We start from the raw sequence: 15,623 nt of genomic DNA on the forward strand, positions 1-15,623 counted from the left end.
TGTAATAATACCGTATCTTATTCTGACTTATCGTGGCGATTAGAAATATAGGCTTTGAGAATCTAGCTCATCTGGTTAGGTAGTTTTTGTTTACCAACTTGTATTCAAGGTCGACGACGTTTCTTATGTCGTTTCTTGGATGTTGTTGGAGTACTTCGCTGTTTTGGTATTGAAATTTTTCCAAATTTACTTTACTAGTTTCTTTAGAATTATTGAGTGAGACTGGAAAGTATTTTCTAAGCACTCATTAAATAATTTTGCCTTTTTGCTATCTATTTATTTATCTATTTATTTATTTTGCCCGTTATCCATTTTCATTGCAGAATAATCTGTCCCTTGATCGTTTGCTGTGTTCTTGAAAAATTCAGAAATTATTTAATTTTTTTACTTAGTACAGTTTTGTCGACTGGTGTCAGTGTCAGTGGTTGTTATGTTATATTTACGATTTGTTGCTACGAGCATTCTGTATTAACTTGATACCATATTAAATAAACAACATTAAAAATATTTTTAACAGAAAAATTGAACGGAATTCAAAAAATAAATAAGGAACACATAATAAAACTTAGATTTTTGACACAAAAAAACATTTTAAAATAAAATATGTACATAATAATCTTTGTTATTGACGTCTGTATTTTGGGATGTGCATGGAATAATTTTCATTGATTACCTTGAAAAAAAAGGACCATTATCAGCGATTATTACATAGCCCCGTTTGAGGGACGAAATCGCCGAAAAACAGCCGCATTGAATGAAAAAGGAAGTGCTGCTTCACTAAGACAATGCACCGTGTCACAAGTCAGTGAAAACGATGGCATAAATCCATGAATTAAGCTTCGAATTGCTTCCTCATCCACCGTATTCTCCAGATCTGGCTCCCAGCGACTATTTTCTGTTCTCTGATCTCAAAAGAATGCTCGCTGTGAAGACATTTTCGTAGAATGAAGAAGTGATCGCCGAAACTGAGGCCTATTTTGAAGCAAAGGACAAATCGTACTATAAAAATGGTATCAAAAAGTTGGATGGTCGCTATAATCAGTGTATTACCGTTGAAGGGAATTATGTTGAATAAAAAAAACTAATTTTGCCAAAAAAATGTGTTTTACTATGGTAGGCTGGGGACTTTTCAATTGACCTGTTAATTACTATTTTCAGTCGCTACTTTTTTAACTATCGACTATTTTGACTGTTTTACGACTATCGACTATTTCGACTGTTTTCAGTCGATAACGCTAATATTAATCAAAATTGATCTTATCGTCTACTACAAATTATTGCCATCTTTGTGGTAACATGCTGATAAACAAATTTTTTATTACCAGTTACAATACGCCACAACAACCTTTTTTTGTTTGACAAATAATGGAATTGCGATGTTGGTAGAGTATTGTCAGTCAATTGGGTGTTGTAGCCATTTTCTCATCTTTTGAATATTTCCTATGGCATATAATCATCTATAAACAGATTTATTATTAGACATGCTTAGTACAATATTACTTATAAATTCATTTATTACTACATTTCATTTGTACTTGGATTAATTCACAAGCAAGACGATAAATGCATCAATATGTATTCCTCAATTATAAGATTATCATAACTTAAGCTGTAATTTACAGTAAAGGTATACACTTTATAAAGTTTGTATGGTTTGATTCGCTTCAATCTTCTGATATCCTGCGCGTTGTCTAGTAGTTGTATTACTTCCATGTTAGTATGAATTAGTAATCTTTTTTCCTGGTTTAAGGCGAAATCAGGTATCAGATCATCATGTAGTTCTTCGTTGTTTAGTTAGCGATAGGCATTGGTAATTAATCGAAGGAAATAATATTGTTTTGACAGCGTCCGATGACTAGTTGATTTGAATTTTTAGTGCAACCCCATATTTGCACCCCATAGGTCCAAATTGATTTTATAATTGACTGATAAATCAATCTCTTTGATTTTAGATCAAGTTGAGAGTATCTTCCGACTAACCAGTATAGTTGTTTTATTTTGGTTCTAATGTGTTTTGCTCTTTGTCTAACGTAATGTTAATCTATAAAAAGTTGATTCATCAATTGCTACGCTGCTTCTTTAAAAACTTCTTTTAAAGTTTGAGGCGGGTTATCGTTCATCAATTTTCAATTCATTGCCTCTAACCTGTTCTTTACCTCTTTTAAATCGCCGACACCGATAACTGGGATATAATGGAGGAATTCAAAATACACATCTAAAATAGTTTGATGGGTTTCATCATTTTTTGCAGAGAAATGTCAATACCATCGTATTTAAGAATTAGGTCAGTTTGGTTAATAATTGTTTACGTTGATATGTTGCGTGTCTGAGAAACTTACCTGCAAGTACATATTAATATTTTTATTTAATACATCTTTCTGAAAACCAAAAAAAGATTAAAACCCAGTCCGCGATGACCTTACAATTGATGCGAGAACGTACGAGCTTTTGTCACCATTGAATCTTCAGAATGAATACCGCCTCTGAACCGCGGTTTAGTAAAGCGCCTGAAAAGGATTTCTCGTGAAATTAATACGTTGTGATGGAAGAATTGACAAAATTATATCCCGCATAGTCTCGCAGGCCATGTAATAAAATAACGATTTAAAATGGCAGGTGTCACAAAATTTACCACCTTGTCGTGTGCGGTTTTCGTTTTTTCATTTTTCCTCTTCGTTTCGAGCTGAAAAAAGCTTAGAAAATTAATGTAACCACGTTATTTTTTATGTAAATTATTTTAGAAGACAAGGCTCTGATGTCAATTACATCAGTCTACGTTAATTTTATATATTGTATTTGCTATCTTTGTTAGTTATATTAGTTGATAATGCAAAATGAAGTACAAGAAATGAATAAGTTGGTTTGTTATAGCCCAGTTCTGTAGTAGAAATGTATGGACTTTACTAAAATTTATTACATTTATTACAATACATTTTTAGTCGTATTTTTTTTAAACTTTCTTTTCTTTTCTGATATAATGGGTTTTAGAAAAGATATTTTTTTATTATTTTTGAATCAATTGTAAGTCAAACTACACTTGAACATGATATTCCGATGAGGTAAAGTCTGGAGTATACGATGGATGCGTAAAACTTCACACCTAATCTTATTCATTATATACCTTTTTCTGAAATAATGCATTTTGGTAAAGGCATTTTTTGATTATTTTCAAATTCTATAATATAATTTTCAATCATTAATCACTGATATAAGCGCCATCTTGTCTGATGAACTTTTTTCATGTTTCTTTTTACTTTGGGTTTTTCTTCTCCCATTTCTTTGGTAAAAGTTGAACCAAGTCATTTTTACAAGTTTTTCTTGGAGCTAGTTTGATATTGGAATATGGTATTCGGATGAGACAAGGTCTGAAGTATACGATGCATGCGTAAAACTTCCCAGCTAATATTTTTAATTTTATTCGGAGTTAGTAAAGACATGTCGTATCTATCGTTGACGTGATTGAAGACAACGACATTCCTATTGATTTATTCTGGTCTTTTTCGATTGTTTGCTTCAATCATATTAGCTGTCGTCAGTAGAGAATCGAATTCATAGTTTGGTCATAGAATGGGACATAGAATAGAACACAAAATGAAAATGAGAAGTTAAATACACCCAATATAGGTAACCATGTTCAGGGTGTGCTTTTAAATCATGGGATGGGATAGCGGGAGTTATAAAAGCAAGTACAACTGACTAAGATTTATTCATTTTTGTCTTACCTTTGATCTGAAATTTCGCAGATTGTTTTCTCTATATTTGTATATACCTTACGAAATCTCTTTTTTTTAACATCATTTTGATATAACTTAATTATAATTTAAATTGTAAGTATTTCATTCTGTATGTGAATATTTATGTATATATTCTTTACTTTAACGACGGCGGTACTGGAATCAGCATAAATTGTTCAGTTTTCATTAGAACCTCCAAGAGGTTTGAAAACTGAAAATTATGATATATCCCACAGATTATTTTGTATACTCAAAGTATTGAATGGCTTTTGTTTGTCGCACTTTTATGTGCATATCTTTTCATTATTTTGCTAATATTATTACGTTGTGTTATCCAGGAAAAATTTTAAATTTATTAGTGAATGATACTCTATCTTGATTTTTTTCTTTATTACTACACATCAAAATCACACAAATGCCAGTAAATGCTACTACAATAATAACATTTTTTATTGTCTGTTAAAATAATTTATTAAAATTAATTTTTTTATTGTCATATTGTCTGAGACATCCCCAACAGGCCATTGTAATTAGAAAAACAATAATTATGTGTTTTTTTGTCGATGAGGAAAGCCAAACTTATTCCGAGGGGATAGATGTTACAGGTGTAGCAGAATATTTTAAATGTAAGTGAATTAAATCAAGTAATATCATTTGATGAGCATGACAAAAACCTAAAGATTGTTCAAAACGCCCAATAAGTGGCATTTCCAAATACAACTTAATTTGTAAAGATGTTGTAACATCTCGTGTAATTATTTCTTTCATTCTAGCTAGTTTTTTTTATCCACATGGCTTCAGGTGAAATACATTCTTCGTCAGTATTTGTGTCTTGAATTTGGAGTTGTAGTACTGTATTTGCATTTTTTGAAGTCAGAATAGAATATATCTCTTTTGTTTTAATTTATTGTATTGTCTTTGCAATATTTGTAATTTTAAAAATACTGATTCTTTAAATCGAGGATTGCGAATAGGAAATAGCAGAAGTTCAGAATTCTCTTTCAAAATATTCTCAAACCATAGAATATTTAGCTGAATGCATCATTCTAATGAAAAGTTAAAAAATAATAAAAATAGATTGTGAAAAAGATATATCTGCCTTACCTGGTGATAAAATAAATCTTAACTAAAAAGTGTCGCGACCATCAGTATTTTCTTGTTTTTTTTTAATAACAAAGAAAATAAATTGTTAAATATTAAAGAAGAGATTTCCTAGCAGAAAATGTATTATATTAGAAATATTTAGTATAAATATTGAATATAATTTCTCACCTCTTTACGGTTAATATTTTTTACGAAATTAAACTGCTACTGTAAGAACTTTTTCAATTCTTTTCGAATCGATTGAATTTCTGGAACCTTTCGAATAAATGGTGTTTTCAAGATTTTAGGAAATAAGTTTTCACAATCCAAAGACTTGAACAAAAATCGAGAGAGTTAGATCGAAACCAGAAAGTCAATCAACAAAAATATTATCTATTATTGCCATAAAAACAGTCAAAAAGTATTTTTATATATCTATCATAATTCACAATTTTAATATTTTAGCCTATTCCATTAACAATCTTAAAAAATAGCGTTATGTAGAAATTCCGCTATATTAATATACAATATATTATTATTTACAAGAAAACTACCAAAAAATCATGAAACTATGTATATTACATATATATATATATATATATCTATGTAAGCATAAGTTGGGTACATTTTTGTCAAGGTCGCGGCTAGGACGACAGAGCCAGAACGTTAAAAATCAGTCGAATGAAACTAGAAGAATCAAAAATATCAACTAAAAGTACACGACTGATACAGTCGATAGTAAATAGTAATAAAACCTGTGGGAACGAAAATAGCGAATGAAAACAGTCGACTGAAACAGTCACTGGTAAAAAGTAGTAAAATTAGTCTAACCAAAAATAGGAACGGAAGCAGTCGATAGTAAAAAGTAGTCAATTACTAGACAATCGATAGTCAATTTCAGTCAAAAGTTTCCAACGCCAACGTCATTGATCTCTTTTGGCATCTCTTCAGTATTTCGAAATGATATCTGATCTAAGCCAGACTGTATCGATCTGAACAAGGTGTTACAACATTTGTCGTACAAAATATGTATGGTCGAGCGTTGTCGTATATGTGGAATTTTTTGCAACAATACGTTCATTCACTTTGTTGGTAGGTTTTAGCAGCTCGAAATATTCTACATTTTGATGTTCTCGGTATTCATTAATTCATCAACTGGTAAGCTGTCTAAAATGTCATTGAGAATTTGAGCTTTGTTTCTGTCCAATAAGTTTTATAATTCATTGTATTTAAACTGTTTTGGTCTTCCAGATAGTTAAATGGTAAAACCAAAGCCGACAAGTGAGATAGTACGGAGCAGCATTGCCATAAGTTTCTAGACGTGTTTTATGGTTTTTGGCAACAGATTCCTTCGAATCAATTAATGAACGTAGTGAATGTCGAAAATACCATTTTGAGCATTCCATGATGAGCGTCTATGTGCGCTGAGTGCTCTCAATAATAATAAGTTCAAAGAAGTATTTCAAGACCAAGACATTTACTAGTTGTTTAAATTAACACTTTGCATCTTCATCCTTAAATGTCGCTGACCAAAATATCAAATACTTAAAAAAATAATTACTAGTACATGTACATTCGGAAAAAAAACTAACTGAAAAAATTTGCCAAATTAAATTAAAAAGTCCAACTGGAAAAAAAAACATAAATAGGGGACGAATTACTTTCCGAATCTTAATTGGGCTTTTTCAGAAAGGAAACAGGAAACAAACAGAGTAGTTTTCAGACTGGGCGATCTTTATCTAGACGTTTGAAATGCCGCAAGACCGCTTTCAATAATTTATGCGTGCGCTTGTTGACAAAATGCTCGTAAAAGTTCGGTTGCTTTAATTAGTCGCTGCACAGATATCGGCGCTGCAGTACGTCGACTGGGAAAGGCTCGAGTCGTGACGGTATTGACCATAATTAGCTCAAAAAATAAACGGGGAATGAAGGAATGAAGAAATCTTAACTTTTAAATTGTCTCACGGAAATTAAGGTCGATAATTGAGTAATTTAGCAATGCAATAAATTAACGCAACGATTTTAGGTAAAAGATGGATGTAAGGAGATATTCTGGTCTAGAAATCTGATAAAAAATTTTTTTTGTATCTTCGCAAAGTTTTAAACTTTAAGAATATGTTATCTAGAGAACTTTCAAGAAATTTTCAAAGTTACTGCGACTTTGTCTTTGATCATTATCTCAACGGCATTACTTTTACCCAAATTTCCAAGGTATATCCTGTATGGAATGATTTCCCTAGTTTTGGTGACTCCAAATTCCCCTAACCTAATTCCTCTAAGTTTAAACGTTATAAAAAAACTTTCAATTACTACCAATATAACTTTAAAATTAGTACATAATTATAAAGGTTTATTAAAAATATCACTACTTTTTAAAATATTTAGAGAATATCGATGTTTTTGTTTTTTCGATATAATCGATATTTTTAATAAAATATCGAAAGTGCTATATCGGTATTTTTTTTCGGCGGCGGACACCTATACCCTGAACTGCAATCTTCGACTAAAAGTCGAATGCACTTTTGATAGTTTACTGCAACTTCAGTCCAACTTCAGTGGCATTGCTCCCTTATATTCGATGCTTGTAATATTTATGTTTAGGGAACTTTGAGTACCTTCAATCCATTTTTCGCGACCTCATAGTTTCAGCTACGATATATTTGGCGAAAATGCAGTTAACTACACTCTTGGCTTTGAGTAACTACAAAGTAATTGCCAATCCAACCTGTGAAATTAATCAAAGGTAAACCGGCGGACAGATGCATAGTCGATACTCAAAAATAATTTTACTGTAACCTGTCTAGACGGATCAACAATGACGTACATCTCATTGGTTGTTTTGTCAGGCCCATTGATACTAATTCTTTGGAAAAATGTCTTTTCGTGAGATATGATGAGTGAGATATATAGAAACTTTACATCAAAAGAATTGGTTTGGTAGAATGGTTTATACAGTTTATTTGTGTTAAAATAGCTCAAGCACACATGGTTTTGTTATTATTTAATATTTTAATATTTTTGACTATTAACGCCAATTTATTGAATCACAAAGTATAAATTAGGAATTGATATAGGTTGAATTGAATCCTTTTTACTGCTTTGGATATGTTTCACGTATTAAGGTCCAACTGTAATTTATAGTATTGGGAACTATCGACTGAAATTGATTATCGACTGTTTAGTTATTGACTACTTTTTACTATCGACTGTTTCAGTCGCCATTTTTGGTTCGACCGATTTTACTACTCTTTACCACTCATTGTTTCAGTAAACTGTTTTCAGTCGCTATTTTCGGTCCGACTGATTTTGTTACAATTTACTATCGACTGTTTCAGTCGTACTTTTAGTTGCTATTTTTGGTTCTATTTGTCTCATTCGATTGAATTTTAACGTTCTGGCTCTATCGTACGAGCCGCGAACTTGACAAAAATAGTTTTATATGTAATATATGTAGTTTTATAATTTTTTTGGTAGTTTATTAGGTATTATTCTATTCCATAGAAAAATTCCATTCCTTTTTACAGATCCACAGTGATTGAATGTTCATGTTACATGTGCTTATACTACCGTTGGAAAATATAACCACATGTAAAATTAACTGCCCCAAGCAATTATCGCTGTCCTTTCTTCTCTCACAATTTATACAGGGAAGTATTCGTACATCTTCGTCTCACATCACGAATTGAAAAACCAGTCGAATAGCGTATTTGACTGAAAATAGTAAGTCGCTATTTTCAGTCGCTAGTTTCTTGACTATCGACTGTTTTGCGACTATCGACTGTTTCGACAGTTTTCAGTTGATAGTTCCCAACGCTAGTAATTTCTCATCACGCCTTCGTTCCGAAATACTTGGTATGACCTTTCGATTTTTGCTATATCTTGGTGTAGCCGTTCTCCTTGTTTGTCACTTGTGTTTATTTGAGACAATAAAGATGTGAAAATGTATTTTGCGGGACATTCGAGCCCCATTTTTATGGTAATTTTGCAATAAATTCTCGATTACATTATGGTGATTTATGGTTGTCGAGAAAGTTTTAAATATTTTGAAACAATGCCCATGCTACAGCTTTATCAGGCGTTAAACATTTTCTAAACTTTGCGTCAACTATTTTTTGAATATCAGGTCCGATAAATATTCCTTTTTTGATTTCTGCATACGGCAGTTTTGGAAACAACTTGGTTGGATACTGAAAAGCACTGTTTACTAAATTTTGTCTACGAAATATGTCTCCCAGCATAATAATTTTTGAGCTCTGATTTAGATTTATATTTTTATAAGTAATACATTGTAAATATAATAAATTAGATGAATTGGTTAAATGATTCTCAATATTTAGTAACAACCTCTTTTGGGCATCCACTGCGTTTACCGTCTTCGGTGCTCATTTCACCACGTTGAAACTTAGCATACCAAATGGTTGATTTTCCTGGTGAGGTGTCCGGAAACTCGGCATCAAGCCAAGTGTTTGCTTCAACTATACTTTTTCCCTTCAAAAGGAAATATTTTGTCAACACGCGAAATTCTTTTTTATCCATTTTTTTTCACAATAACGGAAGTTGCTTCACTCAAAATTATATAATTCACAAACTAATGATCCGACAGCTGTCAAATTTATACACACATGTTTTGAGGCTTAGGGCTAACAAAAAAACATGTGGATTTAATTCTAGTAGCGCCATCTATGTGTCAGGCCTGGGACTTTTCAAATATCTTATTAGACATCTGCAGCAACACTTTCAATTTAAATGCGTTACACTTTCTGATTTCACCAGCAGCACAGCGAGATTTTTTTGATCATGAATGTTTCGCTTCAGCTTCGAGGCAGAGGGTTCCTGTGGACTATCTTAATCCATAAATTTTTACACTTGAGATTATCATTTTAGATCTACTACATAATCGACAGACATAATACGTTATAGAAAACGTCTGAAAATAGTTAATTCATTAATTACTAAGATATTTGCTGTTCTTTAAGAGTTTGATTTATGTTATTGTCCAATAAGTCTAGAATTTCGATGGCTTTCTTGAATAATTAGTAAATCGGTATGCCAGATTGGTTTTGTTTTTATAACCCTCGTGTTTGTTGATATTATTTTGTTGAATACGGTGTTCATGAATCTCACAAAATAACCTCGAGGAGTGAATCTTTATTGACTTTATTGAGTTTAGTGTTGTGGTCAGTAACCGTCCATTATTTAGCCAAAGCTGACCGGACTAGGTGTCCGTATTTCACGCATAGTAGTTTTTTGTTTTCAAGCTTTTATCCTTGTACTTATCATATTGTTACATTTATTGATTCCTTCTAGCTTTGGGATTCAGGAGCATCTGAGACATTTTCTTGTGCGGTTTGAATATTAAATCTTTGAAGAAAAGTCAGAATTGCTAGGAAAACTTTTTCGATCTTATCTTCTTCTGTTGTCTTTTTTGTAGGCGACTATTGCATCCTTTTGCTCATGGAGAATTTGTTATTTTTATTCCTCAAGCTGTATCCATTTTGAGAGAGGACGCGTCTAATTCGACTAATGTTTAAGTTCAACACTTTAATTCGTATGTATTAATGAATTTAAGATAGATGAATTTAGGGATGGGCGATGGTATGTTATGGTGATGGTAGCCTTAAAGGTATCTGTCTGTATGTGTTAGTTACCTGTAAACCTGGTATCCTTACTGATCATTCTTGTCTTCTTATCTATTCTCATTATTTTTGGTTTTATATACCATTAGATAACATCTTTAGTTATATTTACGCTCAATGGTAACATATATATTAGAATCTTAAAATCTAGAAAACAGTCCAGAGGAGAAATAAAATGCAACCTAACCTTACTACTGATTCTTAATAAATTATAACAACTTTTTACAATGACTAATAGTTATTACAATTGATTTAGAATATTAAAACCTGTTCACCAATATTACAAATCTTTAGTTGGTGTCGTATGTGGTTCATATTTCGTAATTAGCATAAAAAAAATTTTTTTTGGGCTGATTTAAAAGCCGAATCTTAAGGACGAGATATCTGGGTCAAAATGTATGTGCGTATCAGTGACAGATAGCATTACCTAACCGGAGTGCTCCAGTTTTTTCGTTTCTTGGCTATTTCTCGAACAAGGTTAGATAACTTTTTGATGTTCAATTGTTTGGTGTACATCTAACGCCAAAGGATACTTAGCTTAGTTTAGAAATATTCGATTAGTTTTTTATGGCTTAAAGCAAAATGACATTAATAATAATTAATATTTGATGAGTTATATAACATATCAAGGTCAGTCAGTGTTTTAAACGTTTTATTGAAAAGTGGGCCACTGTCGATGAAACAGTTAGTTAGGCGTTTATTTTAAATTAATTTTTTTTTATTTACTGTAGGCTCATTTAAAACTTCAAATATATAAATAAAGAATAGACAGAGCTATTAAACAAAAAAAAACGTAAACTTAATTATTATAACATGCACTAAATTTCATATATTCGAATATTTTTAGCAAAACTGGAATTCTTAGGAACTTAATTTTAAAATACAAAAATTATAGAGTTATCCTAAATTGCTAATAAAGAAAAATATATAATATAACGCGATTTAAATTTATTGTAAATTGTATTTTTTATCATTTTCAATTTTCAACAATATACTGGTACTACAATAATTGTTTAAAGCGAATTTAGCGAATTACGAAACATCTTATATAAATTCTCGTTATATTTCTCAATAGCAGAGAAGAAATGCAGTTTGCTTGTATGATGTACGCGTAAAGAAGATTGTGAATATGCTAATGCTAAATATGATGCAATAAACACATAATCCAGTTCGTAAACTATGTGGAATTACCGATTTCAGCAATAAAAGCCGACGTATTTCAATAAATATCTCTGTTCGAAATTACGAGAGCACAGTAAAATGTTTCGATTTGATTTATGTCTAATTAAAGTATTTATAATTGCCATCAGGGAAATTTTTATTAAAAATATTGTTATTTTTGTTCAGATCAGCTTGTAATAAATAGTGATGGTTTATTACATATTATATATTTTGTTGAAATAATATTTAAAAGCGTTAGTGTTGAGTTTTAAATTAATAATTTTTTTCAAGTTTCGTTTAATTGTTATGTAACATATTTCAAAGTTTATTTATATACATTTCAAATCATTCAAAATATGTATTCATCATTATTCAAAATAATAATCAATAATATAGTATCGTTTTGATTAATGATCTTTTGTGGATTTAAAATTTTTGTTTTTAATTATTTTTTAAATTTGAAGCTTTTTTGTGAAAAATCGGTACAATCTACTTTACTCAAAGTATCGTCTATCGATAACCGCCGGTCCTTCTCATCTTTAAGGCAATTTACTGATTCCATCTCGAAAGAACTATATATTTTTTGGGGCTATCCACGAACTGACCATTTGGTCAGATCGGACAGGCCACGACTCACATGTCGGAATAAATAGTAATCAGAAGGAGCATGGTCTAGAGAATATGACGAGTGGGGTAGCAATTCTTATTTCAACGTTTCCAAATATGTTTTAATCGGCTTTGCAATATGTGGTCGAGGGTTGTCATGCTGAAGAATAATATTGTTCTGTCGTTGCTAGTAATCTAGTCGATAGTATACCACACCAAGCTGATCCCACCAAATACAGAGCATTAGCTTAGATTCCTGTATATTCGGCTATGCTGTTAATGTTGATGAATTATTAGGTGATTCCTTTTTTTCGCTTTCCAATAAACCTTTATGTCTTTCATTGTCTTTTGACATCAATTCATACATTACATTGTATTATTTCTAACAATCCTGCATATACTTCTTGCGTTTTACACGAATCATCATCGAGTAATGCCACAAAATTATCATCTTAAAATTTTTTAGTCACACAAAATTCGATGATCTTCAGTTTCCTTTCTCTTCAAGTTGAAGTATATAGTAAAAAACTAGTGCTAAAATAACGTAAGTGAAAAATGAAGTGCGTGAAATAAACAATGTATTTATTTTATTTTTTTTATCCTCTGGAAGTAAATTAAATAAAATATTAAAAATTAAAAAATGGCAAACAATAGCGATTCAACCAAATCACCTGCACACTTTGATATAAGATTAGAACAAACAGCAATAACGCAAACTCCACCATCAGAATGGACTACAGTCGTTAACAAAAAACGATTGAGAAGTCCAGAAGAAGAAATCGCGAGGAAACAAACAAGAATCAGTGACTATTGGTTGCAGAAACCGATAGAGACAAAAAACAGTTTTAGCAACCTGTCGGAAGAAATTGAAGAGAACATACAACCAAGCCCTGAAAAAGTTGTTCCCAAACCACCACCAATAACAGTCTATAAGGTAGGAATAATAAAAAACATCCATGATTTATTAAAAACCATTACTACGAACTACACAATTAAAACAGTGAGCTATGAAACAATTAAAATCCAATTGTTCGAAGCGGATCACTTTAAAGTTCTTATAAAAGAATTAGATGAAAGAAACACCCAATACCATACATTCAGGCCAAAATCCGAGAGAACATTTAAATTCGTATTAAAAGGATTACATCACGGGACGGACTTTAACACCATCAAGGTAGCACTAGCTGAAAAAGGCCACGAGGTCGTAAATATTCACAATATACGACATCACACGACAAAAAAACCTCTGCCTATGTTTTATATAGACATAAAACCTAATGGAAACAATAAGGCGGTGTATGAAATCACCAAATTGGAAAATAATATTATTAAATGCGAACCACCACATATAAAAAGAATTATACCACAATGCACAAGGTGTCAAGCGCACGGGCACACAAAGACTTACTGTCGCAAATCATATAGATGCGTAAAATGTGCAGGAGAACATAAGACAGGAGATTGTACTCGTAAAGTTCGCGATGAAAAAGTGAAATGTGTCAACTGTAACGGAAATCATCCAGCGAACTACAAGGGTTGCGCAGTTCACAAGCAACTACAGCAGAAACTCTATCCTGACTTAAGGGAAAAAAGGCATCAACAAAAACAATCCACTACTACCAATCTACCACTACCCACCAGAACAAGTCAACCAGATATAACTTATGCCCAAATAGTTGAAAATGGTTCAGCACAAAAACGAGAGACAATATCTCAACCTACTGAAACTAGCAACATCTCAAGATTAGAAAATATGATGGCCAAACTAATGGATCAAATGAGTACTATGCTTGGTCTACTCACAACCGTCGTAAGCAAACTTGCCTAATGCCTGAAACCAATAGCTACAAAATCGCCGTCTGGAATGCCAATGGGCTTCAACAACATGCCAGGGAACTAAAAATGTTCGTAATTGAACAAAATATTGACGTTATGATGGTTTCCGAAACACACTTTACGGACAAAAATTATTTGAAAGTTCCTAAATATAAGCTTTATCATACAAATCACCCTGATGATAAAGCACATGGAGGTACAGCCATAATAATTCGAGATGATATAAAGCATTTCGAAAAAGAAAAATTCCGCAAAGACTACCTGCAAGCCACCAGTATAACCATAGAGGAAGCCCATGGACCATTAACAATTTCTGCGATTTATTGCCCACCCAAACATAACAACAAGGCAGAACAATTTCAAGAATTCTTCCGTACGCTAGGTAATAGATTTATAGCAGGAGGAGATTATAATGCAAAACATTTAATGTGGGGTTCAAGAATAATAACCTCAAAAGGTAGAGAACTGCTCAAAGCCATAAGGATAGATAACTTACAACATATCTCTACTGGTGAACCAACATATTGGCCTTCAGACAGAAATAAAAAACCAGATACAATAGATTTCTGTATTACAAAAAATATTGATCCAAAAAAGTGTCAGGCAGAATCATGCTTCGACCTGTCTTCTGATCATTCACCAATAATAGTAACAATTTCTTCAAAAATTACCATCAAAGATAAACCCCCTTCTCTGTGCAATAATAGAACTAACTGGCCCTCATTTAGAGAAAACTTAGACCAAAATATCTCTCTAAACTTACCGTTACAAACTGAAATGGATATAGAAATAGCAGCAATAAATCTTACAAAAAATATACAGGAGGCAGCATATTCCGCGACTCCCAACATTGAAACATTTCCAAGAAAAAATACACATATATCATGTACAATACAGAAAAAGATAGCAGAAAAAAGAAAGTTACGACGAAATTGGCAACAGCAAAGGACTGAAGAGAATAAAAGAAAATTTAATAGGGCCATAAAAGAGCTGAGAGATCTAATCCAAATCGAACAGAACCAAGGCATTCAAGAATACCTAGAAAACTTGACATCAACTGAGGCTACAGACTATTCGTTGTGGAAAGCAACAAAAAAGCTTAGGAGATCCCAGCAGCATAACCCACCTATTAAAACAAGCGAAAATAATTGGGCGAGAAGCAATAAAGAGAAGGCCGACATTTTCTCAAAACACTTAAAAAATGTTTTTAAACCTTTCCAGTCTCAGCTACATAAAGATGACGAAAATAAAATTACTAGCTTTCTAGATTCGCCATTTCAAATGGATTTACCGCACGAGAAATTAACGGTCAAAAAAGTTAAACATACAATAATGAGAGAGATTAATATTAAAAAAGCTCCTGGTTATGACTTAATTACTGGCAAAATTTTAAAAGAACTATCAGAAAAGGCTATGAAACTATTAACATATATATTTAATGCTATGCTACGAATTAATTACTTCCCTAGTATCTGGAAAGTAGCTGAAATATTAATGATACTTAAACCAGGAAAAATACCAGAAGATGTGACCTCCTACCGACCTATAAGTTTATTACCAATAATCT

The 15,623-nt window shown here is 31.9% G+C and overlaps 1 protein-coding gene across 1 annotated transcript in view; it reads right to left on the reverse strand.

Annotated features, from left to right (window-relative positions):
- Positions 1-15,623, reverse strand: part of Poxn (paired box pox-neuro) — a 94,577-nt gene that overhangs the window by 27,191 nt on the left and 51,763 nt on the right. The gene's annotated exons all lie outside the window — the stretch shown is intronic.

The sequence above is a fragment of the Rhynchophorus ferrugineus genome, unplaced genomic scaffold (assembly GCF_030347505.1).
Source record: "Rhynchophorus ferrugineus isolate W39M unplaced genomic scaffold, kcgeb_rfMv2 rfM8, whole genome shotgun sequence".
NCBI classification, from domain to species: Eukaryota; Metazoa; Arthropoda; class Insecta; order Coleoptera; family Curculionidae; genus Rhynchophorus; species Rhynchophorus ferrugineus.